Below are 16384 nucleotides of genomic sequence, written 5' to 3' on the forward strand. Positions count from 1 at the left end.
AGGTTGACTGACCAAACCCAAAGAGGACTCATTAATGGTTTTCCGTCACCCTGGGGAAAAGTGGCGAGCGGGGTGCCCCAGGGTTCTGTCTTGGTTCTGTTGTTGTTCAACGTCTTTATAAACGACGTGGATGAAGGAATTGAGGGGATGCTCATCAAATTTGCAGATGACACCAAACTGGGAGGGGTAGCTAATGCCGCAGAAGACACAATTGGGATTCAAGATGACCTTAACAAGTTGGAGAACTGGGCGCAAGCTAGCAAGATGAATTTCAGCAGGGACAACTGTCAGGTTCTGCACCTAGGCAGGAAGAACCAGATGCACAAATATAGGATGGGGGACACCTGGCTTACTAGCAGTACGTGTGAAAAGGATCTTGGGGTCTTGGTGGACCACAAGTCAACAGTTCCAACCAACCCCAGCCAGCATGGCTGCTGTACAGGGATGATGGACGTTTGAGGGTTCCAGCAACACCTGAGCCGTATAGGCAATGCTGTGCCCATGTGCCCAACCCCAGGTGTGGACCTGGTAAAGTCACTGCTTTGCTGAAAGCCTTGTCTATGCCAGAGCTGCTCTGGCCATCAGCACATGACAAGGCCATTGGCTGCCTGTGAAGCCCTGTGCTTTGTGAGAGCTGCCGATCAGCTGGGGTTGGCGCTTGGTTTCTGCCAGGTGATGGGCAGACAGGCGGCCCCCGCCACCTCTCCAACGTGGGAGAGATAAGGATTCAGCCAGCTGCCCGGATCCAATTGCCCACCTGTGCTGTCGCTACAGGTGTGAATGGATGCACGTAGTCTGAGGAAAGTCCTTTCCAGCTCTGGATTCGATAGTTTGCAAATAAAGAACATGGCAGTTGCCCTGTTGCATCAGATAGATTTGTGGAGTCATAGAGTCGAAAGGGACCCCGAGGGCCATCTAGTCCAGCCCCCTGCAATGCAGGAATCTCAGGTAAAGCATCCGAGGCCATCTAACCTCTGCTTAGAAACCTCCAAGGAAGGAGAGTCCACCACCGTTCTGCTGTTGAGCAGCTCTCCGAAAGTGCTTCCTAATGTTGAGATGGGATCTCCTTTCTTGCCATTTGAATGCCCTCTGGAGATCAAGCAGTCCGGCATCCCGTTCCCCACAGTGGCTAAGCAGATGCTGTTAGGAATGGTGACCCGTCGTCGAGAGGTGTTCTGCCTCTGAGCGTGAGACTTCCACTTTGCTAAGAGCTGCTGATAAGACTCTCAGGGCTTGCTGAACCCATTGAGGAAGAGAAACCTGCAGGAGCTGGTGGCCTTTGCCACGCCTTTTGTAGTTCGTAGTTCCCTGCAACGTTGGCAAGGCGCTGGCCTGCCAGTTCAGCGAGGTGCAGCACCCGGCTCAACGTTAATCATTGACCCACAGCGGGGGAATTCCGCCTCTGGAGCAGCCGTCCCCAAGTTGCCCGAAGAAGGGCGATTTTCCTGACATCCTTTGGTAGTCGTGATCTCCATATTTGGAAATGTTTACCCATGCTCTGATCTATTGGAAGGGGAGGGGAGGTGACTCAGGGCCTGGTGGAAGCGAGATTTGAATTCCTGCAGCCAGGAGAAGTTTTTTCCCTTCCTTCCTTCTTTCTTTCTGCCTGCCTCTCTCCCTATTCCGTGTGCTTGTGGTCACTCCGGCAGTTTCGCTCACTCCTGGAGCCGGTTCCAAATTTGTTCCGCTCTGGGACAAGGCGTCCCCTTGGGGAGGGAGAACAGCCCAGCCTCCAGTAAGTACCTCCTTATTGGCCTCATGAGCGGAATGGCGAACAACCAGGGTGGCAGGGTGAGGGGTCACGACGGAGCTTGCATCGTGCCATGTGGGTCCGGTTAAAGAGGCGAAATGCCCAGTGCCAGACAGCAAGGGAGGGCAAGGGGAGGAGGAGGCAGGCAGCTGTGCTTCAGAGTCCTTTCCGGCAGACTGTCAAGGTCCTTGCCAGTGAGGCTCAAGGCTGGCCTTGGCATAAGTTGGCAGTGCCAGCCATGGTTTGCAGCCTGTTGTTGCCATTTGCCTTGAGTCCCAGGAAGGCGTCAAAACAGCCTTTATGGTTCCTGACATGCTTTGTCTCCAGAAAGAGCTGCCTGCCCATGTATGGTCTGTTGAGCCGCAGGACTTATTCATTGCCCGAGTTAATATTTATCTCTGATCCATCGAAGGAATGGAGATCTCAACAGGAACAGTTTCTTCAGCTCGCAACTTGTTTTCTGTTGGTGCCGTAATCGCCTCTTGTTTTCCTCCAGCGTGCCAGCCCACATTTTGCGTGCAAAAAATTAGAAATCTGACCAGATAGGGAGTACGTAGGAAGCTACCTTGCAATGAGGGAGACCATCTAACTTAGTATTTCCTACACTGACTGGCAGCGATGGGTTTTGGGCAGGAGGGTCTCGCAATCCTGCTCGGCGATGCTGTTGCAGATTGAACCTGTGGGATCTTCTGCATTCAAGGCAGATGCTTTGACCCTGGGCTACGGCACGTCCCCTGAACCCCCCTCCTTCCCTTTTTCCTGAAAGAAAATTGTTTTGTGGACAGTCAGGGAGCCAGCAGAAAAACCCTGGATCCCCTACTGCTTCCTGGCTCCCAGGGGGAAATGGAGGCAAGCCCCAGCTTCCCTCCTTTATCTTACTTTGCAGGGCTGCTGTGACACTGGCCACAGATTCAGGGCATGAGGGAGAAAGTTCCCATAGTGCATCGTTCCCCTGTGGAACTCACTGTCACATGAATGTGACGGTTGCAGGATTCGGTAGCTTAGAAGGCGGAATTGTGCAAGAGAGGGGCTCTTCTGTTGCAGAAGGGGAATGTTTTTTTGGGGGGGTTGTGGAATACCCTGAGGACACCAGGGCTGTTCCAGCGGGTCCCGCTTGATCTGAAACAGTGTCCTTAAGATTTTAGTGTGCATGCCAAACCTCTGATCTGGGGTGTGTGTGTGTGTGTGTGTTGGAAGGGGGGGAGGTCTGATTCTGCCCAGCCTAGAACAGCTACACTGGCATCTATCTGTCCATGGAGGGGTGGCATTTCTCTGCCGGTGCCCAGCTCCCTGCTTTGTCCAGGTTGAATTTCTGTGAAATGGGGCGTTACTGCTCAGGATCCACTGGGTCGTGAGTTGCCCCCAATTCAGCAGGCCCAATTTGGGCCCGATGACTAGGCCAGCTCCGAATTGGCACCTTGTTTTTATTATTGTTATGACTGATAGCATTTATACCTCGCCTTTTCCTCCCAAAGAGCTCAAGGTAGCGTACGTGGTCTCCTTGTTCCTCAGCTGATCCACAAAACAACCCTGTGAGGTAGGCTAAGCGGATAGGCAGTGTGACTGGCCCCCAAGGTCAGTTCAGTCAGCCTGATGGCCGAGTGGGGATTTGAACCCTGGTCTCCCCCAGGTCCTAGTTTGGCACTCTAACCATTACACCTTACTGGCTCAGAACATAGCCCAGAGCAGACTTTCACTTGCCCCCTGCCTTTTGCCCAAGTTGGAGTGAGTAACCCCCACCCCACTGCCCAGCCAAAGTCCCGGGTTCAGTTCCTGGCATCTCCAGGTAGGAGGATAAAACTTTGCTCTTCCTTTTAGTTCTGTCCCCTTGGTGTGTTTATTTTCATAGACTCACAGAATTGCTGGAAGGGACCACGAGAGTCTGGGACGCGGGTGGCGCTGTGGGTTAAACCACAGAGCCTAGGACTTGCTGATCAGAAGGTCGGCGGTTCAAATCCCCGCGACGGGGTGAGCTCCCGTTGCTCGGTCCCTGCTCCTGCTAACCTAGTAGTTCGAAAGCACGTCAAAGTGCAAGTAGATAAATAGGTACCACTCTGGCTGGAAGGGAAACGGCGTTTCTGTGCGCTGCTCTAGTTCGCCAGAAGTGGCTTAGTCCTGCTGGCCACATGACCTGGAAGCTGTATGCAGGCTCCCTCGGCCAATAAAGCGAGATGAGCGCCGCAACCCCAGAGTTGGCCACGACTGGACCTAATGGTCAGGGGTCCCTTTGCCTTTACCTTATACCACAAGTCACCATGCCAACCCCTTGCAATGCAGGAATCTTTTGCCCAACGTGGGCCTCCCTCGAACCCACGACCCTGAGATGAAGAGTCTCACACTATCCCAGATTTCAGCTTTTTGCGTCGTTTCGTTCTTTGCTTTGGTAAACCCCTTTCTGGGTCACGTTTGCTGGACTTGGGAGGGCGAGATGCAAAACGTTCTGAAAATGGAAAACAAGAACAACAAAAACACGTTTCTGCCACTTTGAAATAAACTCTTATAAGGCCCCTGATCCAAATCCCAGTTTGTGGAAGCCACAGGAAGGGGCTCTGGTGCTGGGATCCTTCTTGTTGGTTTCCCCCTGTGGCATCTAGTTGATTCCAACCAGAACAGGACGATGGACTTGATGGCTCATTGGCCTTATTCAGCAGATGGTCTTTATGTCCTTAGGCCAGTTCTGGGAGGTGGAGAGGTGTAATGTACTGAGTTGAATAGGATCCAAAATGCAGCAGTCTGATTGGTCCTAGAACAATAGGATTCAGAATGCAGCAGCCTGATTGGTCCACAGGAGCCACCCAATCCAGCTCCAGGTGGAAGTGAATCCGCGACCTGATTGGCCTACAGGAGAATCCTGGAATTAGCCAATCGCGTGGGGCCCATTGTGTAAATAAAGTATATAAAGCAGACATTCTGGGGGAACTTCCATTCCTCCTCACCACTATGAGCTGAACAAAGAGCATGAAATCCACTCTCGACTCTGAGTGTATTACATCCCAGAGATCTCTGTTGGATCAACAGTGCCATAATACATTGGGTGATCCCAAAGGGAGAGATCCCAAAGGACATCTCCCCTGGGGGGGTTAGCCCCTCAGGGTCTCCCAAGGGCGAAGGCGCTCCTCTCCCTTCTTTTGTGTGTTTGTGTGCACGCACACATTTTCGCTCTCTGGTGTTATTGTGGAACAAGGGGGTGGGAGGTTTCTGCCGTGGGTGTTGTGGGCAGTGACTCACGCCGGAGCCTGGGTGGGTGAGGACCGGGGTTGGAAGCTGTGAAGAGGCTCACAAGCCACAGAGTGAGGTGCACATTGCGTGAGAGACAGCGGAAGGCTGTGTGGGATGGCCCAGGTGATTGAGGGGACGAGAACTGTCGATCGGGGTGTTTTCTAGTTTCAGTCAGCTGAATGGCCTGTTTTTTTAAATCCGGGTCTTCGATTAAATTGGAAATTCTGGGTGTCGTTCTCTTCGTTGTTTTGTTTTATGCTGGAGTTGTTTATTTCTTGGACTTGTTTTTATGGAGTCTGTAATTTTTGCATCTTGCTAACTTGTGTGTTACGTGTATATTATACTGTTACTTTATTTCATTGTCTGCTCTGGGATGGAAATATTCAGTGGGAAGCAGGCGATAAATATGCACCGGCTGATAAATGTGCATCTTCAAGGACAAAAAGCCATTTCAAAGATGTCCTTTTTTACCTTTAACGCCTGTAGAAATGGGGGAGGGAATTCAAGAGATTGCAATTCAACCAAAATGCGACACTTTGCATTTGACTTTAATCCCCAAAGTTTGAGTTTTATCTTCAAAACTTTGCATTTGAATAGTGAGCTTTCAAAAGCTCCCAAATCAGGCCTGCAGCCAGATATCCTATGGTGAATGATCTAACCTCTGGGCCTAATCCCACTGTAGTTAGATTAAGTTGTGATTAAGTGCTATATAGCGGGGTAGGAATTTAATTGGTTTGGTTAGTTTAATGGTATTATTGATGTATGGTGGCCCGGAAATGAGTTGATTTTCTTCTGCCTAATTTTCTCCCATGTTATTTTTTTAAAAAGGTTGAATTTTGTACTTCATAGCTGACCTTCCTTTGTAATATTTTTCATGGTTGTTTTCTGTGCCTATTAGGAATTTTCGTTGTATTTTTGCAGCTGATCTTTTAAGGTGCAATGTTTATTTTGGGGCTTGAAAGAGGACGCTCTGTTTAGTTGTTCATTGTGTTTTACAAAACGTAGCCACTCCCTGGTTGTTGTTGTTTTTAATAAACCATAATAGTGGCCAAGTGACTGATCATGTGCAAAGTCCCTCACTACAGAAGGGCACATTCTCATATGTGTGTGCTAATTTTTTATATATATAAAGTTACAAAACAGCCACTTATCAAACAGTCCCTTGCCTCTGCATTTCCCATTTAAGATATTTTAACCTATTGTGTGTCGAGGTCCCCAAGCCATCCCAAATAACTCACACATCACATGGCATTTTTGTTTAAGGTTTTTGGCATAATTTTGGCCACAACTTTATTAAATTACAAAATGTGAGTGGTTGCTTAGGCATTGGTTGCGACTATCTGCCCCCAGTGGGGGACAGACTGACATTTCGCAAGCCTGCGAAAGTCAGAAAAGGGGAATACATTTTGGGGATAACGACGGAGCAGGGTACCTGCCCTCAGCCCTCCCCAAATGCAACCAGGGGCTCTTGCGTGGCCCTAGTCCCTTGACAGGGTTCGGACAAAAGCATGGCGAGCCCCTGGGTTCCTTTAATGGAAAACCCTTGCAGCAGCAGCATTAGAGGGGCAGGCACAGTCAATCCATGCCCCTCAACCAACCAAACCCTAAACCAATGCCTAACCGCAACCTTACAAGTTGTGATGATTTGCTACGCAGTAGGCAAAAACCTAGCGGGACACGGGTGGCGCTGTGGGTAAAAGCCTCAGCGCCTAGGGCTTGCCGATCAAAAGGTCGGCGGTTCGAATCCCCGTGGCGGGGTGCGCTCCCGCTGCTTGGTCCCAGCGCCTGCCAACCTAGCAGTTCGAAAGCACCCCCGGGTGCAAGTAGATAAATAGGGACCGCTTACTGGCGGGAAGGTAAAGGGCGTTTCCGTGTGCTGTGCTGGCTTGCCAGATGCAGCTTTGTCACGCTGGCCACGTGATCTGGAAGTGTCTTCGGACAGCGCTGGCCCCCGGCCTCTTAAGTGAGATGGGTGCACAACCCTAGAGTCTGTCAAGACTGGCCCGTACGGGCAGGGGTACCTTTACCTTTTCCTTTAGGCAAAAACCAAATGGCCCTAGCCAATCAGCCAGATGGACAAAATTCCTACCAGGCCCCTGCCCCAAGAGCAGACGACCCCATGACAGGCATAGCAAGGTCAAGCGAACAACCCTAAATATAGGGAGGGTGGACGGGCAATCCGATGCACGGAGCGAAAAGAGGAAGGTCTACGCTTCGTGCAGGGAGTTTTAACAATTCTGGCTGTCAATCACAGAATGGCAACATTAACTTCATCCCAACAACAAGGGAAGCCCAATCACAACCATGGCCAATGATCAATTAGCCCGCCCCACAACTTTGGAGTGTCTTGTCGGCCCCCACCGCAACACGTGCTCTCCATGAAGGAGAACACGCTTTAGGCAAACTGCGGAGAGTTTTGTTCTAATATGCGCAGGATATAAACTGTCCGATGAAATAAAATCATTCAAAAGGGTCTCCCAGCCTAGGAAGTTCCACACATTTCTGTATGGAAAAGCACAGGTGGAAGAGGTGAATTCAAGTGTGCTGAAGGGGTCATTGGCTACTGGGTGTCCTTTTTCAGGTGAAGCAATTCTCTCTACAAAGTAGGCAAAGTTGACAAGACTGGAATTGGAATGGCCGTTGTTGTTTTTACAATTCCCTGCAGCTAAATGATGGGGTGAATGTGGAGGAGCCTCTTTTTTTGGGAAGGGGTTTTGATGAAAGTTAGAAATCAAAAGGGCGGCATTTGTTTGGGGTCTGAGGCAGGCCCATCTCTAAGGGTGCATCTCTGATTTTGATGCACTGGACAGACACCTTCCTCAGGCAGACTGTACAGCTTTTTAATAATAATAATAATAATATAATAATAATAATAATAATAATAATAATAATAATAATAATTTATTATTTATACCCCGCCCATCTGGCTGGGCCTCCCCAGCCACTCTGGGCGGCTTCCATAAAAACCAAAAATACAGTAAAATATCACATGTTAAAAACTTCCCTGAACAGGGCTGCCTTAAGATGTCTTCTGAATGTCAGGTAGTTGTTTATCGCTTTGACATCTGCTGGAAGGGTGTTCCACAGGGTGGGTGCCACTACCGAGAAGGCCCTCTGCCTGGTTCCCTGTAGCTTTGCTTCTCGCAATGAGGGAACCGCCAGAAGGCCCTTGGCGCTGGACCTCAGTGTCCGGGCAGAATGATGGGGGTGGAGACGCTCCTTCAGGTATACTGGACCGAGGCCATTTAGGGCTTTAAAGGTCAGCACCAACACTTTGAATAGTGCTCGGAAATGTACTGGGAGCCAATGCAGGTCTTTCAAGACTGGTGTTATATGGTCTCGGCGGCCGCCCCCAGTCACCAGTCTAGCTGCCGCATTCTGGATTAGTTGTAGTTTCCGAGTCACCTTCGGACTTTTTAAGTGCTATATAATGTTTGAGGAGGCGGAGAATGCTAGGACTGTGTCGTAAAAGTGAATTATGCTGCGTGTCGGATGCTGTCTAATGAGGTTTACGGTGCATAATAATAATAATAATAATAATAATAATAATAATAATAATAATATTTATACCCCGCTCTCCCCAACCAGAGCTGGGCTCAGGGCGGCTAACACCAGTAAAATTACAGTAATAACATATGTGGGGGGGGGGGAACCAATTTAAAATACAGGTTAAAATGCAATTTAAAATGCAGCCTCATTTTAAAAGTAGCCCATAGATCAAAACCGTAAGGGGAGGGAAGACATAAGGGTCAGACTGAGTCCAAACCGAAGGCCAGGCAGAACAGCTCCGTCTTGCAGGCCCTGCGGAAAGATGTCAAGTCCCTCAGGGCCCTAGTCTCTTGTGACAAAGCGTTCCAACAAGTCGGGGCCAGTGCTGAAAAGGCCCTGGCCCTAGTTGAGATCAATCTAACCATCTTACGACTCGGAACCTCCAAGGTGTTGTCATTTGTGGACCTTAAGGTCCTCCGCGGGGCATAACAGGAGAGGCAGTCCCGTAGGTACGAGGGTCCTAGGCCACTTAGGGCTTTAAAGGTCAAAACCAGCACCTTAAACCTGATCCTGTACTCCACCGGGAGCCAGTGCAGTTGGTAAAGCACTGGGTGAATATGCTGCCATGGCAAGGACCCCGTAAGGAGCCTCACCACGGCATTCTGCACCCGCTGGAGTTTCTGGGTCAGCTTCAAGGGCAGCCCCACAAGTGGATGGTCAGTGGTTTGTTAATGGAGCCATGGATGGCCGAGTGCTGTTGAAAGTAATCTATCGGAATCCTGTGGATTAGGAGGGATCTGGTGCTTGGCAATGATTTAGGAGAGCTGCGTATTTCCCGCCCCGCCCCCATTTTCTATAAGAGGCAGATTCGTGCTACAGTGAGTGAATCTTCATAAGTAAGTCTGTTTGCATTGCATAGTTCAACTGTGGAACTCCCTGCCACAGGAGGTGATGGTGGCCCCCAACCTGAATGGCTCTGAGAGTGGATTAGACAAATTCCTGGAGGAGGAGAGGGCTACCCATGGCTACTGGCCAAAATGGCTCTGCTCTGCCGCCACAGCTGGAGGCAGCCATGCTTTTGAATTGCTGGAAACCACGGAAGGGGAGAGGGCTTTTTGTGGTGGAATCCCACAGGCAACTGTGGGAACAGGATGCTGGACTAGATGGGCCATTGGCCTGATCCAGAAGACACTTTTTACGTTCTCGTGTTCTTATGTAGATAATACAAGACTCTTTGCTGCCTTGGTGTGTTTTCGGGTGTTTTTCTGCCACCCTGAGGACCAGTAACGTAAACGTGCATGGTGGAAATGCGAAGATCTTGAGATTTCCCTTTTTTCACATCTACCATGAGATGGCCGTACTTTGCATTGCGTGGTGATTCATAGTAAGGCAGATTGGTAAATCCCCGCCTCTCCTTCTTTGAGTCCCTTTACTGCTGCCGCCCTTTAGAAACGAAAGCAAAATTGCAATTCACCCGCGTAACAGAGTGATCTCTCAATTTTTGCCTTGACGGTGGTCCCTTTTAGCTTCCTTTTAGTTGCCTCATCCCTGCCACAAGCAACTATTTTGCGGGCAAAGGAAGATAAACTTTTCTATTTTTTTTATATAAATGTTTATTAGTTTTTTAACATACCATTTTCAACAGTAATTAAACATACTTTTACATCTTACTCAATTTTTTGACTTCCATCAGTCCTGTCTGAAAATTTTCCAATCTAATCTCTTAGTATTTCTTACTTTCCCTATTACATTTAAAACTCATAACCAATATCTCTATCTTTTTCTACTTCGTAACACTTTGTATATTTCTCCTTACAAAACTTCTTGTAGTCCTAATAGCGTAATTTGTTGGTTACAATTGCTCTTCAAATAGTTCATATACTTCTTCCAGTTTTCTGTAAATCTCTGGTCCCGCAGGTTTCGAATCCTTCCTGTCATTTTGTCCAATTCTGCATAGTCCATTAATTTCATCTGCCATCCTTCTTTTGTCGGAATTTCTTCTTGCTTTGAGGAAGATAAACTTTTCTAAACCTGGGTTGCCCCCCAGCTTTGCTGCAAGAAGCAGACGCCTGATTTGCCCATTGACTTTGACTTGCCTTGATAGCCATTATTTTTGGTTGTGTTCTGCCCCCCCCCCAAGGGGCAGGGAATTGTCCAGCCTCTCGCTTTGCGCCGCCAGCCCAAAGTATTAAGAGGAAAAAATTGATAATATTTATACCCCTTCCACCTGACTGGGTTGCCTCAGCCAGTCTGGGTGGCTTCCAGTGTGCATAAAAACATAATAAATCATTAAAGATTAAAAAGCTTCCCTATACAGGGCTGCTTTCAGATGTCTTTGAAAGATTGTATAGTTCCTTATTGTCTTGACGGGTCACATAATTCCATGCCCTCTAACATTTCTCTGATGAAAATAGGGACGTCCTAAGGAAAAGCGGGACCTACTCGGATCAAATCAGAAACCAAGATGGCTTCTGTAAATCTGCAACTGTCCCTGGAAAATAGAGGCGCTTGGATTGTCTGGCATTGAGTGTTCGCCCCATCGGTGATGGGATAAGTCTCTCTCTTTCCCTTTCTCTCTTTCTCTTTCTCTCGTGTTTTTCCAAAACAGAACACACATTCACGGTCCAAATCCTTGCAAAGACCGCATGCACACACCTTCATGCCGGATTTACGTATAAGCTAAACAAGCTCTAGCTTAGGGCCCCACTCTCTTGGGGACCCCAAAATTTTTTAAAGGAAAAACAAACTGGATGTACATTTCCAAAATATAAAATAAAAAACAAATAAAATAAAACCTACATCCAGCAACAGTGTTTTGTGTTGTGTGGGCTCCTATGATGCCAGTCATGGGCCCCGCCTGCTCCCTCAAATATCACTGGTTTGCTCCTTTCTATATATAGGGTGGGACGCGGGTGGCGCTGTGGGTAAAAGCCTCAGCGCCTAGGGCTTGCCGATCGAAAGGTCGGCGGTTCGAATCCCCGTGGCAGGGTGGGCTCCCGTTGCTCGGTCCCAGCGCCTGCCAACCTAGCAGTTCGAAAGCTCTCCCGGGTGCAAGTAGATAAATAGGGACCGCTTACTAGCGGGAAGGTAAACGGCGTTTCCGTGTGTGGCTCTGGCTCGCCAGATGCAGCTTTGTCACGCTGGCCACGTGACCCGGAAGTGTCTGCGGACAGCGCTGGCCCCCGGCCTCTTGAGTGAGATGGGCGCACAACCCTAGAGTCTGTCAAGACTGGCCCGTACGGGCAGGGGTACCTTTACCTTTACCTTTATATATAGGGTGCCTACATTCTGCATGGACAACATGTGCAAATGGCTTGAGATACTTATTAGGTCCATAAATTACCATACAGCATATATTCAACACAAAAAACAGTGACAATTTGTTGTTGACAAAGGACAGCTTAACATATAAAGGGCCCCATGACCTTCAGTAGCTTTGTTGTTGTTGTTGTTGTTGTTGTTGTTGTTGTTGTTGTTGTTGTTTAGTCGTTTAGTCGTGTCCGGCTCTTCGTGACCCCCTGGACCAGACCACTCCAGGCACTCCTGTCTTCCACAGCTGGGTCAAACTCATGTTTATAGCTTCGAGAACACTGTCCCACCATCTTGTCCTCTGTCGGCCCCTTCTCCTTGTGCCCTCCATCTTTCCCAACATCAGGGTCTTTTCCAGGGAGTCTTCTCTTCTCATGAGGTGGCCAAAGTCTTGGAGCCTCAGCTTCAGGATCTGTCCTTCCAGTGAGCACTCAGGGCTGATTTCCTTCAGAATGGAGAGGTTGGATCTTCTTGCAGTCCATGGGACTCTCAAGAGTCTCCTCCAGCACCATAATTCAAAAGCATCAATTCTTCGGCGATCAGCCTTCTAGGGCCTCATCAAACCTGATGCCTTGTGAGAGCATCAGACCACAAGTGCTGGTAAGGAACTGGAAGAGGTCCTCTAGTGAAACCTTTTAATGCACAGTTACTGCAGTTCGGTCCAGCTGTTGAATCAGAGCGGCCTTTTCCAAGGAGTGCATTTCAGATCTGAAGATTGGATGCCTCTTTGCCTGGGTGTTTTGAGTTTCTATACAGATGGAGGCCTTGACGCTTGCATCCAAAGCTTTTTATTTTTGAGCTGGCTTCATGTGTGTTGCTCGTGCCAGAGGAATCCCAAGGCCAATTCCATCTTTTACCTGTTGCCTCTCTGGGGTCTGCTTATGGGGTGAAGAGCATAGCACCCGAGCCTGCAGGATAGCTCAGTGGGTAGAGCATGGATAGACTATGAACCGCAGAGTCGTGGGTTGGAGCCCCATGTTGGGCAAAAAGACTCCTGCATTGCAGGGGGCTGGACTAGATGACCGTCAGGGTCCCTTCCAACCTGACTGTGCTATGATTCTATTATCTCTTGTCAGCGTTAGCGTCAAGACGTGTGGGTCTTGTGTGTCAAAAAAACAAATCTCATCCCAGGCAATACAAATGAAAGCTGATTTTTTCAGATTGCATGTGCCTTTGAAACTGAGCAGTTTTATTTGTCTGATTTTTGTGTGAGTCATTATTTTGCACAATTTGTTTCCCACTCGCTTCTAATGGAGTCCACAAATTCACTTGCTGTGGCCAGCAATCCCTCCCTATCCTGGTCCCCCCATTTTTTTTAGAGGGGGGGTTGATTATTATTATTTAATTCCTTTAATAGTTTTTCCTTTGAAAATGTGTTTTTTTTAATAATATTTTATTAAAGCTTTTTCATGATACAGTAAGATATATCATATGAGGTGGCCAAATTTTGCACTTTAGTAATCAGGAAGCGTAAATCTTCTCTGTTGAATGGCACACTGCAAAGTTTTTTTTTCCTCTTTCTTTTCTGATGTTGTTGTTGATTTCTTTTTGTTTGATCTTGTGGTGTTTAGTGTCACTGGCTTTTGCTGTAATAAAACTTGGAATACAGTAAGATATAATAAGCAAATCTAAACCAAAACAAAAACAGAGAGAACAAGAGAAAACACCAAAGGAAAACAAAAATTAAAAGAAGAAAAAAAAGAAAAGAGGAAAAAATAAAAATAAGAGGACTTTTGATTTTCTGTCTCTCAGTTACATAAAAGAAACTATTCAAAATATTCACCCTAGAATTGCATCCAGCTAATCTACTTTCTGCTAGGCCATGTTTTCCCAATCTGCCTAAAAAAATCTTGTACACCTATGCATTTTTGGGGTGGCTCCCCTGCCCCCAAGCCTGTTGACTTGTCCTTAGGTTGAAAACCACTTTGCCTACAATACGAAGGGCACTTGCAGCCGGAACATTGCGAAAAAATAGGGAATGGGAATTAATGGCAGCGTGATGAACCTCAAGTGCTGTCGGCCCCCAAGAAGTGCATGTGTGTACAATCAGTGTGACGCTTTTCCTGGTTGACGGATCTTTCCTATAAGTGCCCGGCACCGAGTTCTAGTGCCGCGATAATCAGTGGTGGCCGCAATTACCTCCTCCTCCTAATTGTGGATGTGAGGACAGCAAGAATGGCTTTTATGCTCCTGGAGTTCTGCAGTCTTTAATCTCCTTCGTATTATCGGGCGAAAACTGCTCCCAGGCTCCCTGTATTGTCGCATTAGCTAGACAATGGCCACTTTTATCATTGCTCCTCTCCTGCAAGATGCACTCACAAATGTTTCAGGTAGAGGGAAGAGGGAGCCATAAATCACTCCATTTCAGTTTGCCTCTGTTTGTGTTTTCGCCCAGTCTTAAAATCTTAAAATCTCCACATTTCACAGCAATCTGCATCCCTCCCCCAACCATTTTTTAAAAAATAATCCTCATCTTCTGCAATTTTCTCCTAACAAACACATTTCACATGCAATTTTGCCCAATATAAACATTTTTTTGCAAAACATTCCCACCAATAGAATGCACTTATGTATGTTCCCACCCCTTTGAATATGTGTATTTTTTTAAATGCACGCTTAAGGTAAGGTAAAGGTACCCGTGCCTGTACGGGCCAGTCGTGTCTGACTCTAGGGTTGTGCGCCCATCTCACTTAAGAGGCCGGGGGCCAGCGCTGTCCGGAGACACTTCCGGGTCACGTGGCCAGCGTGACGAAGCTGCTCTGGCGAGCCAGCACCAGCGCAGCACACGGAAACGTCGTTTACCTTCCCGCTATAAAGCGGTACCTATTTATCTACTTGCACTTAGGGGTGCTTTCGAACTGCTAGGTGGGCAGGAGCTGGGACCGAAAGACGGGAGCTCACCCCGCCGCGGGGATTCGAACCGCCGACCATGCGATCGGCAAGCCCTAGGCGCTGAGGTTTTACCTACAGCGCCACACGCTTACTCACTCCCAATACATGTCAATTTTTGTTATTGGGTTGTGTTGCAAAATTTGGAGAATTGTGGTGATTTCAAAGGGTAGCCGTGTTTCGTTTTGCGTGTTGGTTCAAGAGTTGTGAATTAGGTGGAGAGGCAATTGCATCTTGCTGCCCCCATTTGCAGAAACCAGGAATTGTCATTGGCACCATTGAATTCGCAGCTGGTACTTTGAAAGCAGAACGCTTCAGCGATGCTTCTGTTGCACACTTTGGGGGTGCATGTTTCCTTTAAACATTTTGGAGGGCAGGTGGCACAGTGAGATTTCCCCTCCCCCATGAAGTTGCTTGGAATTCTCTTGGGACGTAGAAGGAGTGAGGAAGATTAGGAGATCTTGAGAAATATGCTTGGCATTCAGAAGCGCCTGATCCAGTCATTCTTATTTTAATAATAATAATAATAATAATAATAATAATAATAATAATAATAATTTATGTATACCCCGCCCATCTGGCTAGGTTTCCCCAGCCACTCTGGGCAGCTCCCAACAAAATATTATACAGAATAAAACATCAAACATTAAAAACCTCCCTAAACAGGACTGCCTTCAGATGTCTTCTAAAAGTCAGATAGTTGTTTATTTCCTTGACATGTGATGGGAGGGTGTTCCACAGGGCGGGTGCCACCACTGAGAAGGCCCTCTGCCTGGTTCCCTGTAACCTACCTTCTTGCAGGGAGGGAACCACTAGAAGGCCCTCGGAGCTGGACCTCAGTGTCCAGACTGAGCAATGGGAGTGGAGACGCTCCTTCAGGTCTACTGGACCGAGGCCATTTGGGGCTTTAAAGGTCAGCACCAACACTTTGAATTGTGCCCAGAAACATACTGGGAGCCAATGTAGGTCTTTCAAGACCGGTGTTGTGTGGTCTCGGTGGCCGCTCCCAGTCACCAGTCTAGCTGCCACATTTCCAGATTAATGTTGGCATCCGTCTGTCTTGAGAGACAATGGAGCGTGCCTTTGGGGGTGAAGTCAAACCCCTCCGTTCGCATCCCTGAAATGACCTCTCTGGGACACAAGCCTGGGCAGTGTGTCTGGAGGTCCTGGGCTGTCCAGACCACAAAGACCCCCTCTCAGCCTGGCTGATGTGGTCCAGAGGAAAGCAGAGCAATGTGTTTGGCACCAGTTTGGCTGCAGGAAGGAGGCATGCAAGACGCCATCCAACTGTTTTAGGAGCTCTGCGCCGAATCTTTGTGGGGTTTCCTCCTGAGCCTTCCAGGTGGATGTGGATTGTCAGAAGCCACAGACGGTGAGACAGTTTCTCCAGCAACACTCTTGACTGGGAGCAGATCTCTCTCCAGGGGCTCAGGCAGAAACATGACTTTTACACTGCCTGCTTCCGGATTCTTTTAAATGGAGGTCTTGGGGGTTGGATTGCAAAGCATATCTTCTGCTCTCCCTGCAAGGGATGCAGGTGAGGGGGGAAATTCTCCAGGAGCCCCTGCCAAAAGTTTAGAGAGCACTGGGCTAGATGGACTCAAGGTCTGACTCAGAGAAGAAGAGCTGCATGAAGTTCCTATGGCAGAGCCTTCTTAGTTGTGGCCCCACAACTCAGGAATTATCTCCCTAGGGAAGATCTGACAGCTCCCTTTCATATGGGTGCCG

General features: G+C 48.3%; 1 protein-coding gene across 6 annotated transcripts in view; it reads left to right on the plus strand.

Moving 5' to 3' along the window:
* Positions 1-16384, plus strand: part of LPP (LIM domain containing preferred translocation partner in lipoma) — a 295814-nt gene that overhangs the window by 35778 nt on the left and 243652 nt on the right. Inside the window, exon 1 of one of the 6 annotated variants that reach the window (XM_053387370.1) lies at positions 1326-1735. The exons of 4 other annotated variants lie outside the window; for them this stretch is intronic. The gene's annotated coding sequence lies outside the window, so the exon portion shown is untranslated. Of the gene's footprint in view, positions 1-1325; positions 1736-16384 lie in introns of those variants that run through there. One more of the 6 variants, XM_053387366.1, reaches the window with a different exon arrangement.

Source organism: Podarcis raffonei, chromosome 5 (genome assembly GCF_027172205.1).
Source record: "Podarcis raffonei isolate rPodRaf1 chromosome 5, rPodRaf1.pri, whole genome shotgun sequence".
Taxonomy (NCBI): Eukaryota; Metazoa; Chordata; class Lepidosauria; order Squamata; family Lacertidae; genus Podarcis; species Podarcis raffonei.